General features: G+C 34.7%; 1 protein-coding gene and 1 non-coding gene across 8 annotated transcripts in view; one reads left to right on the top strand and one right to left on the bottom strand.

The window, feature by feature from the left end:
- LOC141501316 (semaphorin-4D-like) overlaps positions 1–15,711 on the top strand; it is a 178,744-nt gene that overhangs the window by 76,832 nt on the left and 86,201 nt on the right. The window lies entirely within an intron of this gene.
- LOC141503708 (U6 spliceosomal RNA) lies at positions 11,783–11,886 on the bottom strand. The gene has a single exon (XR_012473037.1). It is a non-coding gene; the product is annotated as a U6 spliceosomal RNA (small nuclear RNA).

Raw genomic sequence — 15,711 nt, forward strand, 5'->3', positions numbered from 1 at the left:
GCCATTGTAGTGTGGGGGCCCAGACAGCAACCTGGATCTGACTGTGAGCGAACAGCAGAGTTTTACCCCAGGGAGAGCAGAGAGACCTCTGCAGTCTCCCCTGACCCCCTTACCATCTGTGGAATGGGAGTTCTAGAACTGCTGGGTGACTTTCCTGATTCTCACCACAGATTCTCACCACAGCTCTGAGACCAGCACTCTGCTCCACTCTCTGGTGTGGCAGAGTTCTCTTTCTCTTCAAGCTGTCCCAGGTGATCCCTGGGCCAAGAGGTCTGGAAACTACCCCTTCTGCCACAGACCCAGGTGCCCCCAGGGACCCAGGTGGCCAGTGGTCACCTGGAAGGCTAGAGTTGGTTTGCTGCAGCCCAGCTGTGCTGCAGCTGCACTGCAGCTCTAATCCCTGGTCCCAGTGAAAAATAGACCTTTCCTGTAGAACTTCTAAGTTGCCTTGGACTGGGAAATGGTATCACTTAGTCTTTCCCTGAGTTCTGCCCCTCTAAATTTTGACTAGAGTCATAATTTGACAGCTTTTGGAGTTTTCTGGAGAACAAGTTTCCAGGAATTCCTGCCTTCATGTAGCCATCTTGGCTTTGCCCCCTCAGGTAAACTTTTTAATAGGGTTTGATCAAGTCCTTTGAGTGAATCAGAAGGGGAAAAATATCATTGGACAACAATTTATTAGACATATCCCAGAATTTCTTTTGAATAGTCCAAGCTGTCTGAAAGTCAGAAATAGTGAAGGTAGGCACCCAGTAGTCATAAGAGCACCCAACTCTTCACCTCTTAGGTGATTTTCTTCCCCTCTCTTCTTTCCTCTCTCATCTCTTGTGATATCTAACTGAATAATACCTCAGAGGGAGACACCCCAACTAGCAGTTGTAAAGTCAGGTTGAGAGAATTCATAGTACAATTGGGAAAAGCAGAAATACAAACTCATTATAGACATAGATACACAGAAATAGCCATTTTGGTCAGAAAAGAATAGTTAGTTATGAATTCTTAAGGGAGTTGAATTTGGCAACTGAGAGTTGTACTTCAGAGAAGAGTGCACAAGCATTAAAAAAGACATCCGTAACTATTTCTTGAGTGGTGAATTGTCCTTGGCCACAAAACCTTTTTACACGTACATCTTATTACCATTGTTAATATTTCTTAAGTTTATATTCTTCCTATTAATGCCATTGTATTTGTGGGGGAGAATACCCAATTTATGAAGGGAATATTGTGTAGCTTTTATCATATATCATCATCTTAGTAAATATTACCTTTTTTATGAGCTAATTTTGCTTGTTTTTGACTTTTACATTAGAAGGTGTAGAAGCATAGATTCAAGTAGCAGTGCCCTCTGGGAACTCAGACTGTGAAAAGGAGTGCCAGATTGGGGGAGCAGCCCAGATGGGACTTTAGTTAGGGAAAAGGACATTCAGTCATAGTTTAACATTTTCACTGGACACCCCCCTCAATAAATCCAATTTATTCACTGTGTGAATTTATGAATTACTATTTTAAAAATATTTTCATAAGTTATTATTTCAAAGAGGAAAACTTTGAACAATAGAACAAAAAAAGTAAATGAAAGAATAAAGTGGGCCCCAGAAACTTCTTAACTTGTTCATTCTGGTAGATCACTCCAACCCTAGAAATCATCACCCATTGGAAGCACTTTCCACCCTTGTGCTTGTCTCTCTCCGTCTCTGTCTCTCTCTGTTTCTCTCTCTCTCTCTCTCTCTCTCTCTCTCTCTCTCTCTCTCTCTCTCTCTCTCTCTCTCTCCTTATATGACTCCTCCCAGAACCTCCATTTAATTGAAGAATATCCAAGTCATCCATGTCCCCATTCCTCTTCAGGATGTTCTCTAGACTTTATCATACTGATCTGTTAGGTATTCTTTAATCTTTCCCCTCGTCATCTTCAATTTTTCATCTTTTTATGTGTTGTCTTCCCTTATAAGAATGTAAACACCTTCAGGGCAGAATCTTCCTTCCTTTCTTTCTGCTTCTATTTGTATTCATTTTAATTAACACAATGCCTAGGCTTAATGACTAAAAAAATCATCTTTCACAGTAACTGGTAGATATGGAAAATAGCTTTTAAAGTTTTACTCTAAGATAGGACTTTCACCTACATTATCTCATTTAATTCCCATAACTGGTAGATAGTTTAAATGTTATTATTCTTATTTTACTGATGAAGAAATTTTATAGGAGATTAAATGCTCTTTCTACTTTCTGCATTATTTGTGATTTTTTTCAACTACTCTTCCCTTGAATGTTTTTCCTGGGGTAGACAATTTCTGACTTCTGCATTTATCTCTTCTAACTTCCTTCTTGTAATGCATTGAAAAATATAATCCTAACTAATTGGTAAAAGTTGAATTTTCTGATTAAAAACCAAAATTTATGAAAGGACAAAATTTCTGGGAAAAGATTATTGAAAAATGCAAAAGCACTTTACGTAAAAATTTATTTTTTATAACCTTATGTGGAAAACAAAAAGCATGATTTGCATTACCCAAATATAGAGTACATAACTATGTGCCTGAGATTTATTTATTTGTTTGTTTGTTTGTTTGTTTTTATTTTTTGGTTTTTGCAAGACAATTGTTGCACCATATGGGATTCTTTTTTTTTTTTTTTTTTTTTTTTTTTTTTTTTTTAGGTTTTTTGCAAGGCAAATGGGGTTAAGTGGCTTGCCCAAGGCCACACAGCTAGGTAATTATTAAGTGTCTGAGACCGGATTTGAACCCAGGTACTCCTGACTCCAGGGCCAGTGCTTTAATCCACTGTGCCACCTAGCAGCCCCTCTGAGATTCATTTTGTATATTATTCTCCTCAGCAAATTTAATGTTTTCACATTCTCAAAAATGTTTAAACAGATGTTACCCTACATGTTAAATAGTTTCTGATGGTGTGGTCTGCTGCTGCTTTTCTTTTCACTACAGAATTTCTCAGATAATGGGTGAAGAATATTTAGAATAATCAGGAGTGGAGAAAAAAAGAGTGGAATACATATTTGTTATTCTATTGTATAGAAAAGTGATAATATTATGAATCATTTAGGCTCAGTATCATAGATTTAGAGCTAGAAAGGACCTTATAAATTATCTAATCCTACTCTTACTTTATATAGTCCAGAATTCAAACTCAGGTCCTCTGACTCTGTATTTAGCACTTTCTAATACTATACTATGAAAAGACAATAAATTTGCACAAGCTATTGTCATGTCTTATATGTATTGCTCTAGACGCATTAATACTTGAAGAGCCTTGTTATGGCCAAATGGAATCAGTGTCATTAAGTTAAAAGCATTTTACCCTTTGTATTTATTGACTTTCAGGTGCCTTTACTTCTGATATTGATTGAATTTTGTTTAAAAAGATCAATATCTCTAGCAGTAGTTAGCATAATAGTGTCCATGAAAGCCTCATTTCACATAAGGGATGCTTTCAATTTTCGTTTTTTCCTTTCCTCCTACAGTTTTTAATACAGTCATTCTCCTCATGTGTATAATAGTTCCTTATTCTTTTTTTTCAAAGGAGAAAAAAGTAGAAGACATTTCCTAGCACTATTCTGCCCTGGTGAATTGGCCTAGTCATTAAAACATTTGGGTCTACCTACACTACAACAAACATTTCTCTTATTTAAAAGAAAGTGGGGAGAGGAGGGAAAGAATTGAGAATGAGGACAGAGAGAAAAAGATTGTTACATGGTTCTGACTCCTAGAATCTATTCCTTTAAGCTCAAATTAGTTTTTACAAGATAGAAAAGAAATGTATGATATTATGGAAGCAAATGGATATGAAAGCAATCTTTTCATAACATTTTCATTGATCTGCTTTAATGACATTTTTTGTTTCTGTCTGAGACAACTGCTGATAAGATGCTTCTTTTTCTTTACATAACATTTACTAAAGCTTATCATAAATTATTTGAAACAAATACATTATTGTGATAGAATGAATCATGCAAAGCTAACCTCATAAGAATATAGATGGTTGTGATAGAAAATCCCACAAGGACTACTTATCTTTCCTAGCCATTGTCTTCCCAAGGGCTAAGAATATATAACTGTTAGCAAATTTAGGTTCACTCATGAAATCGTGAATAAGAGCCAGGCACAGATCTACCCCATCCATCTCTGTTCCCCGGAGAACTCACTGGTGAACTTCAAACCAATTTTAAAGTATGTACTGTGTATAAAGCAGTATGCTAGTTAGTGAAGCTAAAAGTCAGATCTGACATAGTCCCAGGTCTCTCAGACTTTATATAATCTAATGGTGGTAAAGGTGAGAAACTATAGAGATTATTAAGAAGAAAGGTAAGGTCCAAGAAAGTGCTATGAGAAACTTGAAGAAAAATAATTTTATTTGGAAATGAAGAAAGGGATAATATAAGAGAAATATTCAGGGAGGTGACAGTCGAATTAGTCTATGAAAAACTTCAACAGGAGGATTTAGGAAATATAAGATGAAATAAGGACACACAGATATGTGGGAGATAGAAGAAACAAATAATTTCATCATTCATTGCCTTCTTTCCTACTTGCAGCGGATGAAACTGGAGAAAATCATGGAACCATGCCGATAGGATTCCCTACATATTCATGTTCTGTAATCTTAGTTGGATCCTGCAGCTTAGTAGTATTTCTCTAAATTGATTCACTATCCCATTTACCATATCAACTTTTCTGACTTTTTTATGACATTTAAGGCAATGGGGCTAAATGACTTGCCCAAGGTCACACAGCTAGGCAATTATTGAATGTTTGAGGTCATATTTGAACCCAGGCCCTCCTGACTCCAGGGCTGATGCTCTATCTACTGCACCACCTAGCTGCCCTCCACATCAGCTTTTCTAACCCTCCTCAAATTTCTCGTGGCACCCCCCCCCCCTCTCGCTTAGTTAAGCACGTTTCCTTATATATCACTGAAAAAATGTCATTGTGGAAAGATTCCTCTTTTCCCCTTTCCTCTACTTAGATACTTAGACACCTTCTTTACTATCCTTCAACTTTTTCTCACATGGAGAGAGGTGTAGTGAGTAGATGAAAGATGAAATGACCAAGGAAACTAAAGTTCAAGCTTCTGTATTCATCCAGCAAATCAGTACCAGGACCCTTCCTCACCTTCAGACTGGATCCCAAGTGTGGGAGGAGGCAGATTTTTATACATTAAAAAACAATGGGGGTAGCTAGGTGGCACAGTGAATAGAGCACCGGCCTTGGAGTCAGGAATACCTGGGTTCAAATGTGGCCTCAGACACTTAATAATAATTACCTAGCTGTGTGTGGCCTTGGGCAAGCCACTTAACCCCATTTGCCTTGCAAAAACCTTAAAAAAAAAATGAACTAACACCAGTTTATTAAAAAGAAACAATTAACCAATATACAACATTAGGCAATCTAATTTCCAACTGGAGGGAAAGATTAGAGACTTCAAGTTGGAAGGGGAAGAGTGAACAGATATGATTCCCTGAAATCAGAAAAAAAAGAGGTTTCACTCCCCCCCCCGCCCCAGTTTCTGTGAACAGTCAAAGATTCATGGAAATGATACCCAACTGATCACTACTGGGCCAGTTTTTAGATAAGACATATGGGTTGCTTGAGATGTACAGCTGTGATAAAATCTGTCTCTCTTTCTTCAGACTTTGACACTGTAGATGATACTCTTGATATTCTTTTCTCATTAGGATTTTGTGACACTGTTCTTTGCTGATTCTTCCATCTATCTGTTCAGCTATTCCTTCTCAGTCTCCTTGGCTGCATCTTCAGCTAGCTCATGCCCACTCAACTATGGGTGCTCCCCAGATGTCCTGACCTGGGCCTCTCTCTATGCTATTTCATTTGGGAAATTTATTAACTTCCATGGATTCAATGATCCATGGATTCAATGATCTTCTCTGTGCATATGATTTTCAAAAATATTTATTCAGCTCCACTCTATCATTTGACCTCCAGTTTCACATCTCCAATGATCTTTTGTATATCAAAATGGCTAAAACTCATCATTTTCCTGCCATTCTCCTATATCAAGTTTCTTCCCTCTTCCTCTGTTGAGGCACCACCATGCTTTCAATCACACCAGCTCACAGCTTCGCTGTGTGTCATCTCGATTTCACACTCATACATGTATCCTCCCTTATCAAATCCTGTCAATTCTACCTTTGTAACGTCTCACATACATACATACATACATACATACACACATACACACATACACACATACACTATTCTCTTTCCCCTGGCATTGCCACTATCCTTCTGTGAACCCATCTCACCTCATATCTGTATATTGCAATACTACCTCTCCCATAATGCTCTCTATTACAATTAATATTCTATACAGGTGTTGGTTCTTTAGGGGATGCATAGTTCTGACCAGGGCAAATACACAATCAGCTCCAGTGATTTCCTATCACCATTAGTATGGAATATAAATTACTTCATTTACTATTTAAAGCTCTTTATTGCCTAGTCCCATTCTAACTTTTTTCTATCTTATCTATTCCATAATCTAGCCAAATAGGCATTATACTTGTTCTTCCTTGAATTTCCATCTCAGGGCCTCTTTACTGACCTACCTCAATGTCTGGCAATAGATGCACTTCCTTTCCACTTCTACCTCTTAGGATCAATACCTAGTTTTTTTCAGATTTAACTCAAATTACCTTTTACGGGAAACTTTTCCTTGTCCCTGCTAGCTGTTAATGCCTTTGCCTTCAAGGTTAACTTCTACTTGCTTTTTCCTGTGTTTTGTCATACATATGTATCCATGACATCCTTCTTTCCCTCCCTATCCCAATAAGAATTGAGCTTTTTGGGGCTAGTGGTTATTTTGCTTTTGTTTTTATATTGAAGATCTGACATAGGTATTGTTTCATAGGTGTTTGTCAATTTATTGCCTCTTTAGAGACCATTATTCTACAACATGTAAATTGTTAAGTAAATAAAGTGATTTAAGAAAGGAGGGGAGAGATAAGTGAAACATTTTGAAGCTGTTTTGTCTAAAGTATTGCTTTTTTGCCCTCACAGTTCTCTTGCAGGATCAGGATTTTTGCTCACTTCCCTTTTTTTCTATGGCCTATGTTTACTCCCACAATTTCTTTTTTCTCATTTTATTGCTATGGCTAAATCTTTCTAGGACTATATAAAATAATATTGGTGATTGTGAATATTTTTGTTTTATTCCTTAGTTTCTTGGAAAGATATTTTTCAACTATTGATAATGCAAAATTTTGGTTTTAAATAGAAATGGTTTACATTGTTAAGGAAAGGTCCATTTATTCTTATGCTTTTAAATTTTTTAAGAAACATAAATTGAGTTCTTTTGTAAGAGTTTTGTTGTATCTAGTAATTTAATGATGTAAGGTGGGGTTTTTGTTTTTAATTATAATGACTTCTTTTTATGGTTTTTCTAATGCTATATCAGTACTTCATTCTTAGTATAAACTGAACTTGCTCATAGTAGATAATTTTTTTATTTTACCTTTTTTTTAGTTTATTAAAGATTTTATTTGAGTTTTACAATTCCCCCCCAATCTTACTTCCCTCCCCCCACCCCCCACATAGATAATCTTTTTTTTTTTAGGTTTTTTTTGCAAGGCAAGTGGGGTTAAGTGGCTTGCCCAAGACCACATGGCTAGGTAATTAGTAAGTGTTTGAGACCGGATTTGAACCCAGGTACTCCTGACTCCAAGGCCGGTGCTTTATCCACTACGCCACCTAGCCGCCCCATAGATAATCTTTTAAATATGTTTCTGGAACCTCTTTGTTCATGTTTTATTCAATATTTTTCTGTATGTGTTCATTGGAGATAGTGATATATAGTTTTCTTTTTCTGTTTTATCTCTCTCTGGTTTAAGTATTGTCCCAAGGAGCAGCTAGGTGGTTCAGTGAATAGCCTTGGAGTCAGGAGGACATGAGTTCAAATGTGGTCTCAGACACTAATTACCTAGCTGTGTGACCTTGGGCAAGTCACTTAACCCCATTGCCTTGCCCCCCCCAAACCCTAATAAAAAGTATTGTCCCAAGATTTTGGTAGGATAAATTCTTCCTTGAATTTTTGTAAATAATCTGTGACTATTTGAGTAAATTATTATTTAATATTTGCTAGAACTGCATAAGTTTATCTTATCCTTGTGTTCTTTTTAAATTGTTATATAGCTTGCTTGAATTCTTTTTATTTCTCCTGTTAATTTTTTTTTGCAAGGCAATAAGATTAAGTGATTTGCACAAGATCACATAGCTAGGCGATTATTAAGTATAGGCCACATTTGAACTCGGGTCCTCCTGACTCCAGGGCTGGTGCTCTATCCACTGTGCCCCTAATTTTGTTTGTTTTGGGTTTTTTTTTGGTAAACATTCATCCATTACATTTAATTACCAGTTTTGTTGGCATATAAATTATCAAGACAGTTTCTAAAATTTTAAATTTCTCTATTTACTGTTGTTATGAATTCTTTTCCATTATTAATAAAATTATTCAGATTTATTGTTTTGATTTGATGAATTTCTGTTTTGTGTTTTTTTGTGTGCTTTAAAAAAACATTTTTCTAATTTTTTTAGATGTTATTTTTATTATCTGTTGATGAAAGTGTTTAGAGATTTTGGTATGTTTTCTCATTGATGTCATTTTCATTTATGAAAATATCTAGGGGCGGCTAGGTGGCGCAGTGGATAGAGCACCAGCCTTGGAGTCAGGAGTACCCGAGTTCAAATCCGGCCTCAGACACTTAATAATTACCTAGCCATGTGGCCTTGGGCAAGCCACTTAACCCCATTGCCTTGCAAAAAACTAAAAAAACAAACAAACTACTATTTCTACAAATTATTGTTTGATTTTCATATTCCTAAGGCACAAATTATTTAATCTCTATTAAGATTTGAGTCTTTTCTCACATACTTTTTGTGATTATATATTTTATGACATTTTGAATGGTAAAGAATGTGTTTAATAATTTTTTTTACATTTAATTATGAGATTTTCTTGCCTTTGAAGTTTGCAGTTTTTTCTATAGGTGCCATATAATAACTGAGAAATGTGTATACCCCTTTTGATTCTAATTTTATATCCCTGAAAATCTGTTAATATAGCTTTTAAAATATTCTATTCATATCCTTAACTTCTTCCTTAGTTATTTATCTTTTTTTTTAAGGTGTGTCTAGGTCTGAAAAAGGCACATTGTAGTCCAAGACTATTATAATTTAGTTGTCCATTTACTTTCTCTTTAAGTATTTAAATGCTAATGCCATCTGGTGCATATACATTAATTATTGACATTAATTAATTATTTATGGTACCTTTAAGGATAATGTGCTTTTCTTTTTTATCTTTTAACCATGTCTGCTTTTTTCTGTAGCCTTGTCTGAGATGATTGCCACTTCAGATTTTTTTTAACTTTCCTGGAACATTATAAATTCTACTCAAACTTTTATTTAAAATCTGGGGGAATTTTTGTTTTCAGTTGTAGTTTTGTTAATAACATACTGTTGAATCTACTTTATAATCCATTCTCTTTGAATTTTAGAAATGAGTTCATTCTATTTACCTTTTCAAGTATGTTTCTTAATTTTGTTTTACTCAAAGATATCCCACTGGTATATTTTCTCTATTTGTCCCCTTTACATTCTCCTTTTACACAGAAAAATGTGACAAGAGAGAATGATCACTACTATCATTATCTTTCTCATCTTCACCAATTTTTTTAAAAACAATTTCTTTTACTATTATGGATTTAGCAAATGTATATTTTCTTATATAAAAAAGACCAGAAAAATAGAATTTTGCATTATACCATGAATGTATATTAAGATTCTTATTTAAGTATACATTAAATTTAACATATTAGCAACTACATTACATTATATTTGTATCTCCTGAACTTCCTTTTGCTCTCTTCCATGCTATATTTTGATATACTTTCATCCATCTTTTATTTTTCTATCATCATCAATAAATACATATATTTTAATCTCTATGTTCTAGGATTATTCCCAAAGTAGAAAAAAAAGATAGATGGAAGTAATTAAATAAATAAAAACTCCCCCAGCAGCACTTTAGAAAGAAGTGTAACTAAAGAGATACTCATAAATTGGGGATGGTTGAAAAATTATGGTATAGGTATGTATCAATACATCAGTAAGTATTTATTAGGTGCCTATTATGTTCCAGGCACTGTGGGAGGTACTAGGGATATAAGCACAATGAATGAAACAATATCTACGTAAGGATCTTTAAGGAGAAAGACAATAAAGATATATATATATATGATAAAGAAAGTAAAAACAAAGTATTAGTTAAATATCAAGAAGTTAGGCCCTAACAGGGTAAAATTGCAAAACATTCCTGTAGAATATATCTTTTGAAAGAAAGGAGGTACACTGGATAAGGAATATAAAGGTCAATTTGGCTCTAGAACAGAGTTCAGGAGAAATAATATCTAAGAAGGCTAGAAAACCAAGGGTGCATTCATTGAAAACTTAACGGAAAAATTTATATTTGATTCTAGAAGAAATAGAAAACTGAAAATCACAGGCAGTAGTAACAGAGTAGTAGACAGAGAAAAAACTTGAGATAGGAGAACAATTCAGAGACTGTCATAATTTTAGGCAAGAAGTGATAAGGCCTTGATAGCTTTGTGAATGAAAATCAGGGTGCCAGTGTGAAAAATACTGTGGAATTAAAAATGTCATAATTTGGCAACTGACTGAGTAAGTGGGGAGAGGAAAAGTTATAAATAAAAGATAACAAGATTACATACCTGGGAGATAGGAAAACTAGTGATGCCTTCAATTGAAATTTGAAAGAAGGATTTAGGGAAGATAAAACATTCTGTTTTGATGTAAAAAATGAGTTCTGTTACACTTGAGTTTGTTATGTTTCTAGGATATCCATTTTGAAATGTTCCAATAGCAAATGGTGATGGAGTACTGAAGATCAATGGAGACACTGGGGTTGGATAAATACATATGGAAGTAATAGCATAGATAATAATTAACCCATGGGAGCTTATAATATCACTGATAGAGTATATAAAGAGAAGAGTAGATAATCTAGTATGTTGACTTGGGAATGCATAGTTAAGGAGCATATTCTGAATGATGAACTAGCAAAAGAGAAATATAAGTAAGGTTAAACAAATAGGAGGATTACCAGGCAAGGACAATGTCAGGAAAGCCCAGAAAAGAGAAAGTTAAGTATTCCAAGAAAAGAGGGTGGTCATAGTGTCAAATGCAGTATTATTAGCTAAAAAAAGAATTAAGATTGAAAACAAAAATCATCAAATTTGGACATTGAGAGTTTCAAGGTATTTCAGTCGAATGATGAGGTTCAAAAACAGATTAAATAGTTGAGGAATGAAAAAGAGAAGAGGAAATAAAAATATCTCTTCTTTCTTTCTTTGATCTCTTCTAGTAATACTGTACCAAAGGATATATACAATTTATGACTCTATAGTTATGCTTCCAAATTTCTTTACAGAATGTTGGACTAATTTATAGCTTAATCAACAGGGTATTAAGATCCTCTTTTAGTCCTTCCAATTGCTATTTTCCTTATTTTTCCCCATTCCTAAAATGTATATGAAGTCTAATCTCAGAGTTGTTTTAAATTGCATTTCCTTTATTGTTAGTGATTCAGAACATTTTTCTTTTTTAAATATTTTTATTTTTTCCCAGTTACATATAAAAAAATTTAATAAATTCTTTTTCATCCTCCCTACCCTTCCCTGCTCATTTAGAAAGCAAAATATTTCCATAATAATCATGTTGTGAAAGAAAATATAGACCAAAACAAGGAATGTTTCATGAGTTTGCATGCAGTACTTGCACAGGGACCATGCTTATCTTCTCTGTGTAGTTCCAATTTTAGTATACATGTTGCTGAAATCAGCACTCAACATTTTTCATTGTAACTTTGTCTTTTGAGAATTGTATGTCGTTATCCTTTGACCACTGATCCATTTATTCTTATTTATATTAGTTCACTCTGTATCTTAGATGTATGAGAGAAATCTGATAAATTTCCTGTCAAGTTTTTCCTGTTAACTCTTTCTTTTCTAATTTCTACTGCATTGATTTTATTTGTGTAAAAAACTATTCTTCCTTTTTTATTTTTTGAAGACCTTATCTCCCCATTTTACCTCAGCTGGAAGTATGATCAACATGGAAACTTTAACCTGTCCTTATTTTCAACCTGGGCTGTTTGCCTTCTCTTTAGGAAACTTAGTGTTTATCCCACTCCTAGGAACGATAAGAAATTTAGTGAATACATCCAATTAGTATAATGCACTATAGCTCAGAATACTCAAAAAATCCACTAAACTCAACCTGTCCAGTAGCTGGGATTACAGGAATGTGTATCTCACTGGTAAACAAACAAACAAAAAACTTTTAATTTTTAATAAAAATTTTCCATCTTATCTTGTAATCCTCTATCCCTTGTTTGATCAAGACTTCTTACCATTTCCATTATTAAAAAGTATACCTTTCCTTATTCCTCTAATTTATTTGTGCTATGATCTTTTGTTTAAAGATTATCCTTTTAGAGATCATTGTGCCATATGGTTGCGTTGCTTGTTGGCCTAAACTAAAAATTTACCAGACTTCTTTAACATTTTCGTAGTAATTTTATAGAGTAGTGATTGTTTCTCATTTTGGTTGGTTCTTTCTTTTGTGTAGCTAGTGGGATCTATGATTTTTTTTCCCCACAAGTTCACAAGAATTTATTAATTTGTGTGCCTGGCATAGGGCTAAGCAATGGTGATATCCAGGAAGGCAAAAACTCTGTACCTTCCTTTGAAGAGCTCCCATTTTAAGGGATAGGCAGTATGAAAAATTAAAAAAAAATACACATACACACAAATAAGAATGATATATACATAGTAGAAGGAAGGTCATCTCAGAGGACCGACAGTAGTTGGGGAGGGGGACTGGGAAAGACCTGAAAAAGGTGGAAGTTGGGCATAGTTTTAAAAGAAACCAGGGAAACTAAGAGACAAAAGTAAGGTGGGAGAAAATTCCCGAAACAGTTGAAGTGTTGATATATGAGGAACAGCAAGCAGACTAGTAAAAGCATGTCATAAGGTATATGCACATGAGGAAATAGATTAGCAATCTAGTAAGGGGCCAGATTGTGAAATGCTTAGAATGCAAAGCAAAAGACTTTATATTGTATCTCAGAGATAATAGAGAGCCAATAGGTCAGACCTATGCTTTAGGAAAATCACTTAACAACTAAGTGCAGGATAAATTTGTTTGATGAGAAACTTGAGGTAGACCAATTAGAAAGCTATTGCAAATAGTCCAGGTGAGAGGTGATGAAGATATGTTACTAGATAAAAAGAGAACAATTAAAATAAATACTGGGAAAGTTAAATAGTAAGATTTTATAACTGATTGAATATGTGGAGTGGGTGAGACTGAGGAGATTGGCCAGGATGCCTGGTATAACAGTGGTTCCTTCAAAGGTAATAAGAAAGATGATAATCAGTACCATTTCCTTTTCACCCCCCCCCATTATATTCATTATTTAAGTTTCTTCTACTTCTGTAAAGAGTATCTTTTAGTTATTTTTATATAATGGTATGGTAGGTATGCTTCTAAGTATCTTATAAATTTTATTGTTTATTTTGAAACAAGTTTCTTTTTCTATTTCTTCCTGTTTAGCTTTGAGAGTAAGATATTGAAAGATGATTTGTGTGGTTTATTTTATGTCTTGCTTTTTTGTTGGACTTAGTAATTTTTTATTTAAATCTTTGGTGTTCTGTAAGAAATTCACTATATCTTCTTCAAAAAGTTGTAATTTTATTTTTCACTTTTGCTTATTCCCTCAATTACTTTTCTATACTAGAACTATGTTAAATGATAGTGCTAATAAGGGATTTATTTTTTTAAACTCCTGATCTTACCAGAAAGACCTAGCATTTTTCATTTCAGATAATACTTTTTGTTTTAGGTAAATGCTCTTTACCATATTAAGAAAAGATCCATTGACTGCTGCAATCTGCAGCTTTTGGTTATCTTTTGGGCATCTTCCAGCCCTGGTTACATTGATCTTGTCTATATGTAATTAATCACCTACCATAGCCCTGTGGCTTTAGGGTTCATGCTTTGCATTGGCCTTACTCAGATTATGCTGACTTTCTTAGAATACACTCATACTGGTAATGATAGGCTCAGACCATTTCCTTTGCAATCTTCTGTTCCAAGGTCCATAGTTGCAGTTGTGGGTTCTAAAACACCCCCAGGGAGATTGTAACAGCAACTTGTTTCCTTGCATTTTCATCTGCCGAGATGCCTTTGTTAAAGGTTCTTATTATTTTTCTTTGGTTGTCTTATTTCATTCCTTCCTTGCTAAAATATATCTCAGGAGAGACAGGCTTGATTAGAACCTTTCAGCTTTAAAGTTCATGCACAAACTTCCTAAAAAGTATTGAAGCCAGGTAGTAAGAGCTCACTAATGCCACAAAGGATATAGTATCAAACCGTACATCTGAAAATTTACATGTGTGACCTTGGGCATATCATTCAACTTCCCTTTGCCCTCAGCTTCTTTCTCTGTAAAACAGGAAGAGGAGAGAGAACTATATTACTTCTGAGACCCTTTTTAGCCTTCTATGTTCCTATGATCCTTTTGTCACATTGAACAGCATATTGTGCATCACCTCTATAGATACCTTACTACCCCTTCTGAGAAGTAATTCTATCTAGTTCTGGTATTGGTGTCTGGGATAAAAATCCACTTTAAAATAATATAGAGACTCCTTTGAGCAAAAAAAATAAAGTTTATTTTGGCTTTTTCTCGAGAAAAGGGCACACTCCAAGTCTTAACAAAGGTAGTGAAGATCAAGGAACTGCCCTGAATTGACAGGCAAGCAAGATTATATGGCCTAACCCGATCCCCTCCTCCCTATTGACCCTCTCTGTCAACTCATTGGTTAGTCTTCAGAGTTACATTCTACTTGTGAAAATCTACCCCAGCAACAAAGAAAAGAATGAAAGGTTTTCATAAAAATATTACCTCGCCATCTAGATGGTGAGAATAACCTTCAGGATTATAACTTTTTTATTGAAGTAACAGTCTTTTTTGTGTCACTAAACCTTTTCTTCAGCTCAGGGCTCAAGTCGAGCTAAAGGTTTTATTTTATTATAACTTTTTAAAGCCTAGAAAAAATTAAAGAAATTTTGAACTTTTGTTAATAGGATGAGTCTACAGTGGTTTTCTGTTTGGAAGCTTAACCTGTTATGAGGGAATGAAACTGTGACCTTGTGTTAGTTTCTCTCTATTGTCTTCCTCTCTTCTCCATTCACCCTAACTGAAGGGACCATTTAGGGTGTTGACTTATAATTGCTTTAAGAGAAGAGTTGTGAAGGAATGGCTTGTCCACCTGAGAGTGAGTCCTAGGAAAAAGATGCAAGCTAACTCTCCTTGGCCAAATATCTTCTCTCTACCATTATTGGAGTAATTAGGCTTATTCTGCTTGGTCCACAGGAAACGATTAGTGGAAATTATAGGGAGGTTGATTTCATTTGAATATAAAGTTCATAAAATATAGATGAGTTTTTAGATATTATCTGGTCCAACCAAGAGAACAATGTACACATTAAACCAAGAGAACAATTACACATTAACAACATTGTGAGATGATCAACCTTGATGGAAGCAGCTTCTCTCAGCAGTTCAGAGAGCTTGGACAACCATATTAGACTGGCTATA

This window comes from Macrotis lagotis, chromosome X, assembly GCF_037893015.1.
Source record: "Macrotis lagotis isolate mMagLag1 chromosome X, bilby.v1.9.chrom.fasta, whole genome shotgun sequence".
Classification (NCBI taxonomy): Eukaryota; Metazoa; Chordata; class Mammalia; order Peramelemorphia; family Peramelidae; genus Macrotis; species Macrotis lagotis.